This window comes from Puma concolor, chromosome C2, assembly GCF_028749965.1.
Source record: "Puma concolor isolate L17-30 chromosome C2, mPumCon1.1.hap2, whole genome shotgun sequence".
Classification (NCBI taxonomy): domain Eukaryota; kingdom Metazoa; phylum Chordata; class Mammalia; order Carnivora; family Felidae; genus Puma; species Puma concolor.
Window position 1 is genome coordinate 130,413,876 of NC_141675.1, and position 17,635 is coordinate 130,431,510.

At 35.4% G+C, this 17,635-nt stretch overlaps 1 protein-coding gene across 18 annotated transcripts in view; it reads right to left on the bottom strand.

The window, feature by feature from the left end:
• Positions 1-17,635, bottom strand: part of ROBO2 (roundabout guidance receptor 2) — a 1,716,380-nt gene that overhangs the window by 1,156,785 nt on the left and 541,960 nt on the right. The window lies entirely within an intron of this gene.

Genomic DNA, 17,635 nt, shown 5'->3' on the forward strand with positions numbered 1-17,635 from the left:
GACCTGATGTTGTCAACTGGGACATCCTGAGGCAATGGGAGTAGCACTGAAGGCACATTTGCTCAGAATAGAAACCATTTGCATTCTGCTTGGCTGACGAGGAACTCAGTCTGTCACTCACTCACACTTCAGGCTGTTTGAATAATGCCATCCTAACCTTCCCCTCCCATTTACCTTCATCAGCCATTCACTCCTCTACCTGGAATGATGCTCTTGATTTCTATCTGCTCTTTCTCAGTGTTTCTCAGGCTTGGACCCGCATCAGAATCATCAGCAGGATTTGCTGAAGTGTGGAATGCTGGCCCTCACTCACAGACTTTTTGGTTCAGGAGAATGGGGTGTGGTTGAAGAATTTGCATTTCTAACAAGCTCCGAGATAAGGCTGATGCAAATTTGAGAGCTATTGTTCTTCCATCCTACACTGGAATCTCCTTTGATTCATCGTGTTATTCTCACTGATTTATTGTTCTATTTACATATCATCCGCAAATTACATTAAAATATAGGTGTAAGTACAATAAATGTCTATAAGCATGCACTATTGGCCACATTAAATAACAGCAGATCTTACAGTCTTCTCCCAACTCTCAACACGGTGCTGCCTCCCTCCAGGCCCTCTACTCCCGAGAGGAAATTCAATTTCAAAATTGTTTCTTCACTCAATTCTTCATGGCTTTTCTTTTGCCTCATGCAATCACAATTTCCATTTACTCAATGCAGGTGATCGCATTTATGTGGAATGAAGAAGGCAATCTACTTAAACGAAAATACATACTAATGCTTGAGACTTGGTTTGAATGCTCATATTTTAGAAAAAGATGCCTCTAAGCCAACATCAATTTCAAAAGCCATGACAACATGAAGTGAAAACCGTCAGGTAGTTGAGATGTGTTTCCTCCCTCATACCTGCTATCTTCGGACACATGTAGTCAACACTGCAGATTAATCTAGATACAGAGCACTGGACAAAAGGAATTGGATTGCAGCTACATGAGGTATTTAATAACTTTGCAGAAACCACATACAATTTATGTTGTAGATAATATGTTTGTATGGCCCCTCAATCAAAACTTGAAAAGTTATAAGACCTTTGTGATAGCCAATAAATCTGCTTAACCATCTGTTCTTACTGGAAATGTTCCAATAGGATATTTCTATTTTTATAAGGTAAAGGAATTATTCCATAGAAGACAAAGGAGGCCCATGTATTAGGTAATTATATTATACTGTTCCCTCAGAGGTGTTTATGAGGAAACTGAGAATCCAAAAGGAAATAGAATCTGAGGACACACAGGGCTCACTCATTCAGAGGCAGTCATCAGCATGGAGCGTCAAAATGCATTGCATTTTTATTTTTTTCAGTTCATTTATTTATTTATTTATTTTTAATTTTTTTTTTCAACGTTTATTTATTTTTGGGACAGAGAGAGACAGAGCATGAACGGGGGAGGGGCAGAGAGAGAGGGAGACACAGAATCGGAAACAGGCTCCAGGCTCTGAGCCATCAGCCCAGAGCCCGACGCGGGGCTCGAACTCACGGACCGCGAGATCGTGACCTGGCTGAAGTCGGACGCTTAACCGACTGCGCCACCCAGGCGCCCCTCAGTTCATTTATTTTGAGAAAGAGAGCAAGAACAAGCAGGGAGGGTCAGAGAGAGAGAGGGAGAGAGAGAATCCTAAGCAGGCTCTGCACTGACAGTGAAGAGTCAGATGCAGGGCTAGAATTGACGAACTGAGAGATCATGACCTGAGCCAAAACCAAGAGCCAGACTTTTAACCAACTAAGCCACCCAGGTGCCCCCCAAAATGCATTTAAAGGCAAAACCACTTTCTTGAGGGGATATTCTGAGGGCTTATATGAGAAGGACATCACTTATCTAGGAGAGCAAAGAAAGGTGAGTATATAAACAATTAAGTAGAGACTCAGGAATAGAAGGGAAAAGGCAATGGGAATTGTGTTGAATGAGGATGGTCACATTCCAGAGGCATTCATACATTTGAGTCCTGTCCTATGAACTGCTGTTGCTGAAAATACTGCCCTGTCCCTTCTTCCTCCTTCACTTCCTTCTTCTTTTTATCCTTCTCTTCTTTATTCTCTCATATCTTCTCCTCCTCCTCACTCTCTTCCTTTTTAACTTAGTTCTTATTTTGTTGTTTCTTATTTTGACTCTGCCTAATAAAGCCTATATATTCACCAATTACCAACTTTATTTGCTCATTTAATGGTTTCAGCCAGTAATCCAAACAATTGAAAATAACTATATATATATATACATATATATATATATATATATATATATATATATATATATATATATATATGTATATATATATATATATAGTCACAATTTCACCTTCAAAATCTCATTCCCACAGAAAAGACATTTTATCTAAAATTGGATGCTGCCTGTCCTTGAAGGTAAGACCCTGGGCAAGTCACCAAAGACCCTCTGGGTCTCACTTTTATCCCTTAGCAAACAGTTCACTTAGACAATTCCCCGCTCTGCAGTTTATATTCTATCCTGTATTTTCTGTCCATGTGGTATTTTTGCATTTTTTTCCTCAGTTGTAATAAAAATCTTTATCTTCTGCTGACTGCATACTCCTCTATAAATGTTAGTTTTCAGTACTATCACTTCAGGCAATTTCTTTTACAAGTAGTAACTCTAGTATAAGCTGGAAATATTATAAACAGAACCAGCCACTCCGTCAGCATGTGAGAGATTTTTCTGGTAAAATTTCATACAATGTATTTAGTCCATTTACATTCTCCTCACTGAAGCTTATAAAGCAAGATAGGAAAGGCAGATTTTCACATTTCCTCAGGCAGAGGTCAGAAGTAACTTTCAGAGGAACTTGAAGCTTAGGCAAAAATCCAAACACATAAAAGCACAGCCATTTTAAAACTAGTAAAAATGAACTGTTACTCAGTATAGCAGATGGCAATATTTTATGAACCATTTTGTAACATTAAAGAATTCCCAGCATCTACTAAAATTCAGCCTCATGAATACCATTAAAGAAGGTATTCTGTTATTGCACATGGTATTTTTAAGGGAAATCCTATATTGTGAACCTAAAAAAGAATTTCTTAAGATATGAAAGGATTGCCTGATACACTCAACAGCAGGTGAGAACCAGGTTATCCCGATTCACGAGAGGCCATTTTTTTCACGCTATGAATACACCATGATATTAAAGTTATTGTTCTTCCGTTTTAAAGAAACTTTCTAGCTAAAGTGTCTGAAGTTAGACAAATCTTAGTTTATATTAGAAATAAGTCCGTAATTCACATTTAGTCAATGAGTATCTAATCTTAAATAATTACTGATAAAGGAACATTTACTGAAAATTGCTGCTCAATTTAGAACTAACAGCTACTTATCTGATTGGGGGAATAAACCAGGAAGAGTCTGAGATGCCTTTTGAATAGAGAGATGATATTTATTATGAGAATAAAATTGCTGAATGGTGATCCACTACATATATCTAGACACCCTCTTCATGTCTCTGCCAAGTAATATGGAAGAGGATGGTAGAATTCAGAGGAAAAGTTTCTCAAAGTCTGGGGATTTCCTTCAGCAGTTGGACATAAGGAATAGCAGCAGGGATGTTTGATTAAATTGAATGCAATCACTAACCAGGATGGAAAATGTTTGGGGCTTACAAATTTTGAATACTCTATATAACGTGTCAGAAAGGTTAAAATAAAAAACACAAGAAATAAAAAATGTTGGTGAAGATGTGGAAAAAAAAGAGACTTTGTTCACTGTTGATGGAAATGCAAACTGGTGCAGCCACTGCAGGTTTATTTACAACAACCAAGATATAGAAGCAGCCCGAGTGTCCATCGATAGAGGAATGGATAAAGATGTGACACACACACACACACACACACTCACTCACTCACTCACACAGTGGAATATTATTTAGTCATAAAAACAATGAAACCTTGCCATTTACAATGGCATGTGTGGACCTAGAGAATATAATGCTTAGCAAATTAAGCCAGTCAGAGAAAGACAGATACCATATGATTTCACAAAGAAACAAACAAATAAACAAAGAAAAAAGAGAGAGACAAACGAAGAAACAGACTCCTGACTACAGAGAACACACTGATAGTTACCAGATGGGAGGTGGGGAGGGGGCTGAGTGAAATAGATGAAAGGGATTAAGAGTACACTTATCTTGATAAGCACTGAGCAATATACAGGATTGTTGAATAACTATATTGTACACATGACACTAATTTAATACTGTACATTAACTGTACTGGAATTAAAATTTAAGAAAAAGAATACTACATGTAAAGCTGAGTGTCAAACTTACCCATTTTAAAATAAAAAAGACAGTAGTTATCTCTTATTTTTTTCTGTCAAAAATTAAGGAAAAATAGTTATGTCATTAAGGTAAATTTTAATACAATTTTCAGAGATACCAGAGGTATAAAGACTTTCATAATAGAAATATTAATTTGATCATTCCCTGTAGAACTTGGTTTCATGTGAAATATCTACATATTTTGTTGTAAAACTGTACATTTGTTATTTTTTTTAGATTTTAACTGCTAATTTATAATATATTAATGAATGTTTCATCAGCTCTATGTAGAGTAAGGTGCAGTATAATCACAAAAGGACTTATAAACATATCCTGTTTAATAATTTGAAATGAGTGGTGCTCATTTTCATCACTAAGTGACAGCTTAATAAAAAATATTATTTTTATCAATCTTTTAGCTCCTGGTCTGACAAAATATCAAAGGATCCTAAATGCTAGTCCATCATCTTCTTAAAAACATGGAGGTGGTGGTTAATATTTGTAATACAGGATCAACAGTTTAAGAAAATTTTATCTTGAGAACATATTTTACAATAGGTGAGAGGATAATCATTGTCCATAATTATTGTAGTTTACCTTCACAGATATGCCCGGGAAGTAGACATACTTATTTACATTTTATAGCTAAAGTTGGGCGGCTTGACTCAAATCGTATTGCTGATACTCTGTGAGGGCAGAATCTGAACCCAATACAAAGTCGATGTTCTTTCCATTGTATCATTTTGGCTGCCACACTACACAATGACAGTGGGCACCATTCATTTGCATTAGCTGTAATGGATAGCCTCTGAAGTTTTGCTACCTCCTGAAATGTCATATAAAACCATTTTTCAAGAACATCCAATATAGGGGTGTCTGGGTGGTTGAGTCATTTAAGCATCTGACTCTTGATTTTGGCTTAGGTTGTGATCTCATGGTTCCTGAGATCAAGCCCAGTGTATGGCTTTATGCTGACAGCACAGAGCCTGCTTAGGATTCTCTCTTCCTCTCTCTCTGCCCCTCCCCTACTCTTGCTCACCTCTTCTCCCTCTCTCTCTCAACATAAATAAACTTAAAAAAAAAAAGAACATCCATTATATTAAGTGTGATAAATCTATGTTGGTAAATATGCCATGGGGATATATCAGGTCATTTCCAAGATTTATCTTGAGGAAACTAGGTATGACACTAGTGGCAGAAAATGCCACACAATCTGCCAGACACCATGGGTTAAATAGCAGAATACTGAAGGAATAGAGTAATGGCTAAGTTTCATCCATAAGATATGTCTTCAAATAAGCAACAGCTGAAATCAATAATCTTTCCAGCAACCAAACACAGATGCCATAATCCTTCCAGTAAAAAGAGAACTCTTTCAGCAGACAGGTGTTGTTTCTTACAACATAGAAGATTAGGTAGATGGATCTAAGCAGTAAGTTTTACCCCTCAGCTTTCAGGGATAAATCCATCAAAATCCAAACATGAAAGACAGAAATAGTTCAAGTACTGCTGAATCTTTCACAATTATTTTACAAGCAATTGTTTCCATGCTAAAATCTCTAGTCTAGATTTAGGACTAAAAGGGGCAAGAGAAAAATCAAGAAAATAGCTTTGAAAGATTTGAAGGAATAATAAAAAAAATGGAAGAACCTTGGGTAAGGCAAAGTTGACTACATAATAAAGTGGGAATGAACCATTTTGTTAATTCAGTTCTAGTATTCAACCTGATAGTGCTCTTAATAAGTGTAGTGTGTCTAACATTGTAATAACACTTTGCTTGAATTGTTTTCTTATTTGGGTTTCTTAGAATAAAATCAGCAACTTTGTTTGAAGTTACTGCATGAATAAATATATTAAGAGTAGTAAGTTTCCAAATACATATATAACACATAGTTTATTTTCACACACACAACACACACACAAAAGTTTACTTCCGGTTAGATTTTTTAAAAGTAAAATGGCAGAATATATTAAATACAAAAACTCCGAAACACATCGCCAGAATGATCCTTTTAAAGTGTAGATTAGATAATGTCAGTTTTTCCCCTCTCTGCCAAAATGCCCTATGGTATCCCAACTCACTCAGAGTAAAATCCAGCATCCTCATGTGGCTGCATGGGACATGGTTAGTATGTCTCCGTGACCTCATTGCCCCTCCTTCGACTTCACACTCATTCAAATCTGGCTACACTTCTTTCTTGCTCCCCCTGAACAAGGCACATGCACCCCTACTTTAGAGCTTCTGAAATGACTGTTCTCTCTGCTTTAAACCCGTCCCTCAGATATTCCCATGCTTACTCTCTCACTTCGTTTTCTCTGTTCAAAGGTCACCTTTCCAGTGAATATGGTCCTGGCCACATTATCTATAGTACCATCCCATTAAACTCTCTATTCCTTCTTGCTATAGGGTAGATCAGTGATTGTTCAAAAATATTCACTCCCCATTTTCCCATCTTGGTGGGCAAATGCTACTGTCCATTCCTTGGTCTACTTGTTTAGGTCGTCATGATGCAAGCACCACATGCTTGCCTTTGATCGCTCACATTTCTGACATTGCCATGTGAAAGACATGCCCATTGCCTGTTGACTCCAAGAGGATGGTGGAGAAAGATGGAGCAGAATATCCAGCCCAACTGTCCTAGTTGAGTGCAGCCTGGCTTAAGCAGCCTCCAATCTGTAGACCCATGCGTGTGTCCAGCTCAAATCTGAAGGGCACTCAGCTCAAACCTCACCTCAGCTGACTCAAAGACACTTTAAACAAATAGCTGTTTATTGCTGTAGGTCATGGATGAAATTTTAGTGACCATTATAGTCCTTTTGTGACAATGCCTACCTGATACACCCTGATATTGTGTAGCAAATTCATCATCACACATAGTATATATTGTTTGTTTGTTTTTTTGTTTGTTTTTGCTTATTGTCAAGTTCCTCTCTAAAATACTTTGAGAAGAATGTCTCCTGTTTATTGTTATTCTTCCACCACCTAGAATGGAGGTTGGAGCTTGGTAGTCACTCACTAAATATTTGTGGAATAAATTGTCTACTATGTGTTACTGTATTATCTAAAATGTATAGAGACTTAGGAGCTAAATGGACAAAACAAACATATTCTATTGTCCCACGGAAACAATAATCTAAACACCTCTATAAATATTTTAAATTTTATGTTTTACCTATATAAAATATTGTATCACTTAAAGTTGGATTAATTTAGAGTCCATATTTATAATTTTATCTCCAGTGGCAATAACAAAGCTAAATTCCTTTTACAAAAAAGATATTTTCACTGACAGCTTTTTCTATAAACTGGCATGAAACTAATTCTCTTTGTTTCCATCATGCTATTAAAATAACCTATACTTACACATACCTGGCCTAGTATATTATTTATAATTCAATTATCTCTTTGTTTATCTTTTTCAAGGTTTGGCCGATTAACCAAATCTATGACCTTCTTCCTCATTTCCCTCCCATTTTTTCTTAGTCAACCATGAATTAAATACTTAATATTTGCAAAGCACTATAACAGGTGCTTAAAGTTACTGAAAGATATGGAAGAAAATATGCTAAAATATTCAGGGTATAGAAAAAATATTAATTATCTTAGAAGATGAAATATGCACCCCAAAATAGGCTAGATATGCTAGCAAGTAAATTTGACCATCTGCAGCTTGGTCCAATGTGTTATCTGCAACCTGAGTTCATACCACTCTCCTACTTCATGAAAAATCATGTTTCCTTAATGTCCTCTTCATTTGCACAGTCCTTTCTTTTGCCTGTGCTATCTGTTATACCCCCATAGATAAACACTCAATATTTCTTCAGTTGGAAAATAGTTTATTACTTTTACAAAAGAGAATTAAAAATGGTGCCTGGAAAGAATCTCCCTTTTCACAGTCTTTATGATTGCATCCTCTGAAGTTCAGTGCTAAATTTTATACAACTAGATTTTCTCAAGAAAGCCATTGTTTCTGGCCACTGTTCTAGTTAGAGTCTCAAAGGGAAGGTTGACTCCCAAAACTTATAAATCATTCACTAGAATGTAAACCTTTTAAAGGCAGAGATTCTATATCACTTGTTTATTACTAGAGTTAAAAAAATAGGTATTCAGAAAATATTTGTTGAAAATAGAAAATATTCCTTAAGTAATTGTTTAAGAATGAATTCATTAAATGTCAAAATGTATCACATTAAACTTTTTTATTAGCTCAAAGAGGTGCTTGTGTTGACTTGGCACACTCACGTAAAACCTCAAAAGAGTCAGAACTTGAGAGGGGTCTAAAGGGTGGGCAGAAATAGGATATTAGGAGCCAACAACAATCTAAATTATACAGAAAAAATAAAACTACAATTTGAAAAGACTTGGGGTCTGGAATGGGCTTTGAATGCCTGTGGGAGTTGGTCCAAATAGATGTGGAGTGTTGGTATGTGGTCCCTTATAACAAAGTGAATTCGTTTTGAAAATTCATCAGCTCTGCTCATTGGGAAGCCATAGGAAGGCTTCTTGTAAGTTATATCATACAAAAACAGCAGTTTTGAAATGTAAACACCACTGATAGTCTTCTCAATGCTTTCTATGACCTTTTTAAAATTTTTATTTTCAAGACTCTGACAGCATTGATCACCTGTGTCTGTTCAGCATTTTTTTTCATGAGACTGACATACTGTCCCAGTGCTCACATCTATCAACATTGCTCTGATTTATCCGCTTAATAACAGGAAATCATTTGGTAGCCCAACTCTATTTTGCTTGAACACTGGCCTGTGACCTTAATCTGATGCGTTTCAAGGTTCTTTGTTTTTCCATATAAGACAAATTAAGTTGAAGCATTTTGAAAAGACTATATGACAAAACAGTCATATTTGAACATTTAAAGTTAATTTTTCTCTCAAGCAGACAAAAATAAAAGAATAATTTCATTAAAATAATTAAAAATCACTTTAATAATATAGTCATTAAACAATTGATTTATGCTACCTAAGAAAAAAATTTTAAATCAATGTGGTGGCTAGAGAAAAGCATAAGTCTATTTTTTATTTGTTAATATAAAATGTGTAGATAATAGGATAAGAATTATTTTAGTTCTATTTATAACAAATTTATTTTATAAATCTGCACCTCTGTTTCTCAGAATATTATTTATTTTTAAACCCAGTATCTAATTCTACAAGTGAACTTGTACTAAAAATATTTATAAACTATGGAATTTAGAAATAAATAAATATTTAAAAATATTTATATTTGTATGGAATATTTTACTGATTGTCCAATTACAACAAAAATTTGTTAGGAAATATCATTGTCAACTCCCCTGAAAATATGAGAAATATTTTTCCCATAATTTAATTGATGGGAAATGTGGCAGTTTTATGGAAGAAGCAACACACACACAGACACACACACACACACACACATACACATTCATAGAAAAACAAACATACACATATTGTATTGAGTCACAGAGAAATGTTATACTTTCAGATACTCGATACTATTAATTTGATGAGTTCTATCACTATGCGGCTTAAAAATACATTTAAACATTTTTGAAAATTATGCAAAAGTTCTCTTTTGTATGTAATGGTGTGGAGTTTCATAAGAACCATGTGAGAAAATGGAGCCTTTAGTTATGAACCTCTTTATTTGAATTACACAGAATAACCTTCATATCAGATAACCAATGCAGTAGGGTTACTAACAGTTATCAGGTTTCTCTTGCATTTTATGGACAATTTAAAGCTTACTCCTGAGCCATTCCAAGAGAAATATGTTCATACAGTGAAGTGATACATACAAGGGGAAAAACTGAAAATTAAATCTACCATAAGCATCTTTAAAAAAATATGCATAGCATAGAAGTAAAATAAATGTTTCTATTTATCCAGTCATTCCAGAAGAATTTATTGGTTGCCCTACTACCTGTTGTGACCTCTTCAAATAAAATTGGCTAATAGATGATTGATGTTCTCAAGTAACTTTAAATGATTACAGTATTGGAGGATGCAAGTATTTACAGGTTGCAGTGGGAATATAAAACATCTAGAGGAATGTCAGAGAGGCTTATCATAAAGGGTAAGAACTTTATTTGTTTCTAAAGAATAAGTCAAAGTTAGATAAAACTAGCCAATAAAAACCAAACAAAACTTCTTGGAAAAGAACATATAAGAAGGCCTGGTCACAAAGAATTGCATTCGTATTGTATCCAGGAAACTAAATTCAACTCAGTAAAGACTATGCATAAACAAATGGGATTCAGAAAGGGGTAAAGGGTAAGACGAGAGGTTCTGGTAAGGACAAGATTATGAAGTGCCATTGGTATATATGATGTGAAGCTATGGAGTTTCCAAAGATGGCCCACATGAGAACCATCCCTCCCAGTATTCATATTCTTCTACCAACCTTTGTCTTCAATATGAGGTTATTAGGTGACTCACTTTTGACCAAAAGAATACAGTGAAATTGATGCCATATTTCTCCCAAGTCTGGGTTGTAAAGAAGGTTTATGTCTTCTACCAAGGTCTCTTGGAGACCTAGCTCTGGGGTTGCTTCTGCCTAGAAACCAGCAGCTATAGTATGAAGAGCCACGGGGAGAGGCCACTGTAGGTGAACCTTTCAAAACCTCAAGCCGAGTTCCCAGCCATAATGGCCAGTCATATGATGAGCTATTTTGGGTTGCCCAGCCTACTAGAGACTTCAGATGACTAATCCCAGCCAACAAACATATAACTATAGTCCTGTAAGGGAGCCCAAGCAAGAATTGTCTAGCTGAGCCTTGTCAACCCACAGGGTCATGAGAGACAATAATAATTCTTTGTTTTAAGTCTTTTACTTTTGGAGAAGTTTGTTATGCAGCATTAGATAGCTGAAATAGTATCCATCTAAATATTTTAAATATGGATCATATGGTAGGGAAATTACTCCAATTGTGATATGAATGGTACAAAAGAACAAAACCTTTGGAGCAGCAGTACAAGTTATTACATAAATTCAGATGAATATGATGTGGACTTGAACATAAGACAATGGAATGGAGAAGATCTAAAAGATATAATCTATAGGACCTGATGCCTTGAGATCTCATAGGATTTGGGTGTGGAGGGATTGGCAAGCAAAGGTGAGGAGTCTAAGTTTAAGTTGCAAGATAACATATTTTCCTTCCTTCCTTTCTTTATTCATTCATCCAGTAGATGTGCACTGAACCCTGGTATCTGTGAAAAAGGTGAACAGAAAGAGCCAAGCATCCTGGTCACATGAATCTTATGATCCAGTGGAGGACTATGCAATTAATCACATATTCTCATTAAACCAGTGAGGTAACTAATGTAGCAGAAAGAAAACCAGAGGAAGCATATGGAACTAGATCTAGTCATGGACCATAGGAGGTTGACAGAATACTAAATAGAGAATCTCAAAGATGATTAGTATTAGATTAAGGTGAGTCAGTGGAACAGTCATTACACTTTGACAAAGAATAAGCAGTATACACAAGGATGAATAACATATTCAGGGAATTAAAAGAAGATGTGACAGAGCATAATGGAATGCATGATAGGGGTTGACATATGAGTCAAGGCTAAGGAGAGGTAAGGAGGGGTAAAGTCTTAGAAGCACTGACAGCCATGGAATAGACTTTGTATCTATTCTAATAGCACTTGGGGCTCATTAGGTGGGTTTGAGAAGCAATGTGATAACAAAATTTACTCATGATATTAATATTCTGATTTTAGTGTGGAGAACCAATTGAAGAATGACTAGCATGCCTATGAAAATACCCACTAGTAAACTATTGCAGTAAAAATCTTACAATTTGTCAAATTTTAGCAGTCATTATCATCATCAGTATTAACATTGCTATTTTTATTATGTTCAATTAGGTTGATGGAGACTGAGAGTAGACATATTGAGATTTATTCTGTAGTAATATAAAAACCAAGGGTGATGGTTTGACTGTGGGATAGGGGAGCAAGTGAGAAGTGAATCCAAAGTGACTCCTATATTTCAGGTGTATGCAACAGGATAAAAAGTGATAGCCATTTGTGGAGAAGCATATAGCTGAGTTCTGTTTGGGACATGATGAGGCTGAGATTTCCTTTAGACATAAAGAGGCAATATTGAGTAGGAATTTGAATATCACAGTTGAGAGCATGTGCTGAAGGAAAAATGTATGATGGCAACTGAAGCTGGCAGTATAGTAAGACTGTCCATGTAGACAGCAGACAGTCAGAAAAAAGGTTTAGAATGAGTACTGAGGAACTCCTACACTCAGTAGCTAAATAGAACAGGTCTAACCTATATACTTTGAAAAGTGGGAACAAGGGACAGTAAAACCAGGCACATGTGGTGTCAATAAAGAAAAAAGGTTTTCAAGAAAGAGGGAGTGATTCACACTATAAATGTTGCCGAGAAATAGAGATGTGGTTATTGTTGAACATAGCAGGACAGCGTCGGTTAAATGGTGAAGACAAAGCCAAATTGAAGAAGGGTGAGGTTGGAGTAGGACATTAAACAAAGCAGAGAGAAAAAAAGGTTTGAGGAGTATTTCTAAATGTGTGGCTAGGGAGGGGAGCATGATGTAGGGGTTGAGCAAGGGTAATCTTGGTGCTCTTGCCTTCTTTCATAGTTACTTGCTTTCAACATTGCAGAGTCTGCTTAAAGGTTAATAGATTCTAAGTGAAATGAACAGTTAAATAAACAGGAGAAGAATAGACTAATTGGTTTTGTGTCCAGATAAAGTACAGCTTTATTGTTTCCAATGTCAAATAGAGTGTATTAAAGTGATGGCAACGGATTCAATCTCTGTATCTGAATCCTCACCCTGCTTGGTAGCCTTGGAGAATTTACTTAACCTGTTCAAGGTTCTGTTTCCTCATGTCTACAATGAGGATATTAGTAGTTTCTGTATCAAAAGGCTGTTTAAAAGATTAATTGAAATAATGATTTCAGCGTAAAGTGTGGCATGTCAGGCTTTTCTAAATGATTGTTGCTATGTTACTTCTTACTGCTAGAAATTGTCAAGTCATAGCTGGCTATTCCTTTTTGAAATAAGCTCATATTTGAAAGAAAATGTATATTTTTTAAGACACTACCATAATATATTTCTATGGAACACTCAAACACATAGGAATCAGAGTCTATGTGAACACTTAACTGGAACATGCATTTATATTAGACAAGACTCTATCAGATATTATTAATAATGACCTATCTACAAGTCTTTATCCATTTCTCATGAGGGTATTGCCATTTTAATATTTTAACACAAAAACAAGGTTGTTTTATTTTTATTCTAAATAACGTGTGCAAACCCACGTCAGGTGTCCTTCCTCCTTGTAATGACACTAACCAGATAGATCATGTAGCTTTCAGGGTCACCTGACAAGGGAATTGAGGACTGGATAAAGCACCCCGGCTCTTAACTTATCTGGCCCAGAAGTGGCACCCATTACTTCTCATGGGCCTTAGCCAGAACTAGTCATGTGGTTCTGACCTTACCTCTAGGGAGAATTTGGAATATAGGGGAGCATATAGACCATTTGGTAAGGATACTGTCTCTGCAATATTTCTAAATGTGTACTTGATTGTTTGACACATTTTTAAAAGGTGGAGAAAAACTATGAAGAAAAATACTGACTTGATTTTTGGATGTCTCAATGTTGGTATATTTTACTTTTTTAAGTTTTCTGTACATAACATATTTTATACAATTATTTTGAAGGTAATAATCACGTATGGTTGTCGTATAATATAATTGGAAAACAATCAATAATGACTCCATCATTAAACTACTTTCAAAATGTAAAAGATAAGTCAAGTGCCTCTTTATTTCTATTCACCATTCGATGGCCTGGATAAGCAAATTGTTATGTAGGGTTTGGATACCCAACAAAAGTTCTCTCTTGATATTTATACCTTGCTGAAGATGATCATAAAGAATATTTCCCCATTTAGGTCCTTTTTATTGCATACAGCTGTATAGGGTATCACATTATTTTGTAGCTATCATAAAACTTGTTCATAACTATTTTTCCTTTTATCTTTTAAAACGCTATCATGACATCTCAGCATAATGGTTGTTTTCCCAACAGAAACAAATTCATATCTGTGCATACATAAAACTTAATATTAAAGCAAATTTTGTTTCATGATAGTGAATGATGATAGTAGCACAGTGTTGTGAATTTAATGGCTGATGGAGCAGTGAAAAGGTCTTCATATATCTAAAGATTAGTTATGACAGAGAGTCCCCAATGTTCTGAATGTACAAAACCGAGTGTTGGTAATATGACCTGCATATATAAGACTCACATGCCAGAGATGGAGCATGTTGAGAGCCAGACTGTACTTCCTAATAACAAATGATGGGGCACCAAGAGTAGTAGAAGCTTATATGAAAAACTTCATAAGGTGATATAAGTAAAGATATTCAATATCAGATGATGATATTCATCAGCAACAAGTGTTTCCTTGTACAACATTATTCATATTATTTTTTTCCTCTATGAAAACACTTAGTTCCCAAGTAACATTAAAACAAAAGGCATTGTATATGATTCTTCTACTGAATGAAGCACTTAGTGTGTCTGGTCTCCATGGAAGCCTGTATTTTTTGAGTGATACACACTGTATTCTGAAAGTAGCATGTACGACTTAACAATAAACTTAATATAGATATTGCCATGCTTAAATTAATAATTAATTTAGTTTATAAAATAAGGTGATGGAAATGGCCAAACATAGGCATTAGTATTTCAGCCTGACAACAAATGTGAATTAACATTATAAATGCTCGGCCGGAATATAATTTTCTACCAGGTTAAGATAAAGATGTCTGATGTCATATGTATTTATATAGTTTGGTATTCTAAGAGCAAGTCAGTGGTTCGGCATCATTAGGGTGCATATAATCTGTGTAGTTAGTTCTATTAATTTTTTAGGGAGCATTCTCTGTTTTTATTTTAGTGGTATAGGGGTGATGAAGAGGATAGGGAACAAAAGGAGAAAACAGGTAATAAAATATAAAAGACAAACGCTTTTGTCTTCTTTGCTTGTCAAAGCAAAGCACCTTACCTAGTTTATATACCAAAAATAACAAGAATAATTAAAATGCCTTGATTTCAAACTCTTTTAGTCTGGCAATGGTCTTTACAATACTTGAAGGTTAATAATGTGACAGTGATGTACCAAGCCATGCAAATAATGTATCTTTATAATAGGGGACACTTTTCTTGTGAAATGGATTGGAAAAAATATGATAGCATATATAAATTACATTAAAATGAACGTTCTTCAACCTGATGAATATCATGAGTGTTCCTCTTTCAAAAACACCATCAAAATGAGAAGCATTTCTCTTCAGCCAACTCTCAACTATCTACATGTAGATTATCCACTTTGTGGATGATCTGCCACAATTTTAAAATTTCAAATAATTTCTTTCTGTCACCCATCATTTTTCTGAAATAATTATCCAATACCTCAGTAATAAATAAAAAAACTCAGCAAAGGAAAATACAGTAGAGTGTGAGGTAAGGGGGTTTATATGTCTCATTCCAGATCCTATAATTGATTTCAAATCCCAATGTAAACTGTTTTTATTACCCACTATTTTGTAATGTTTGCAATATTTCTTCTGTATTCTTCTTAATGGTGAAATAATAAAGTACAAATTAGGCATTTTATCATGACTTGCTACTTGTATGTGTGTTCATATATACTTTTTACTAACATAAGTCCTTCCAATAGGAACATATTTTAATATATCTGGATAACAACTGATAAAAAGGGGAACTGTCCTCTTTAGATGTCCTATATTTTCAGCCCCCCCCCCACCTTTTTTTAAATTTATTTATGTATTTTTTTTTTGAGGAGAGAGATAATGGGAACAGCAGAAGAGAGGGAAGGAGAGAGAGACCCAAGCAGGCGCTGCACCGTCAGCACAGAGCCCTATCTTATGCCGGGCTTGAACTCACAAACTGTGAGATCATGACCTGAGCCAAAACCAAGAGTTGGACACTTAACTGACTGGGCCATTCAGGTGCCACAGGGCCCTTTGTTCTTATCCTTCAACACAAACTATAACAATTATGATCCATATATTAAGTAGTTATTGTGTTCTTTTGCAGGACAAACAGTAATTGAGGCACTAGAAATGTGTATACTTGTATACCAACCCAATAGATTGGAGGATCTGAAGGATTTAAAGAATGCAATCATGAAAAAGTCCTGTGGAAAATATTGTAAACAGAGAAACAGCAAGTACAAAGACCCTGAAGCAGATTACAGGGAAAAAATGTGTATATATTCATTTGTGATTATATGGTTGTGTACTACTTTCCCTGCTTAAACTGGGTGATCTATTTGATCTATTTGATCTATTTTTGGAAATTAATTCTTCTTTCCCTTCTAGGAGATAGTAAGGCAATTGTGTTTCTAATGGTTAATTCATTTCCACCAGGGAAACCTTAAAGGAGTTTATATTGCTGTTATTTAAACTTCTTAAATTCAAAGTTCTCTTTTGAGATGATTCTAATGGACCACAGACCCCTACTGAGATTAAAAACAACAACAACAACTGAATGGGGGTATTTTTGAGTGTGTGTTAGGAGTAATTGCTAAAGATACAGTGGCTTTAATCCTTGAGAGTAGAATTAAAAGAAAGAAAAGACAAAGTAAGCTAGGTCCATGAATTTGGCAGTTTGAGCCTAGTCTTTGGAGTGGTTTTATTTGCTGCTACAAATGTTGAAGACAAAAGCCCTGGGACATTTTTTCAGGTCAACAGCATGTATCTTTGGGAGTAGAAGTATTCCCTTCTGATGTTTCTCAGACTCCAAAATTCCGTATATTACTCATCTACTATCCTCATGAATGACATCAATAACCTTTGAATGTCAAAGAAAGTTTGTATGCCAAAACCGTCTCGCCTTTCTTTAAGGAAGTATTCCTATTAAAATTTGGGATAATCACAACTCCAAGTCTGTACTTGTAATCACACTGGGACACATGAGATGCTTCAGACTATGAAAAGCATTTGAAATATGAACAAAACCCACTTGCATGTCTTCTATCAATGACTATTTCTCTTTCCAGCTCCCATCATTTTCTTTCTCTCTTCTCTCTCCCTCATCCCCAAATCCTTCTGCACCATTAAATCACTGCTAAAATGTTAACAAACAGCTGTGATTTTACGTGACTTTACCAACAAAGGTTAGTTGGACAGATACTTACTGAGAAGGTTGCTTCCACAAAGGTTCACAGTTAGTAGGTTCATATACTAATTTCCACAGTAAGGTGGAAATTACAAGCTAGGAAATT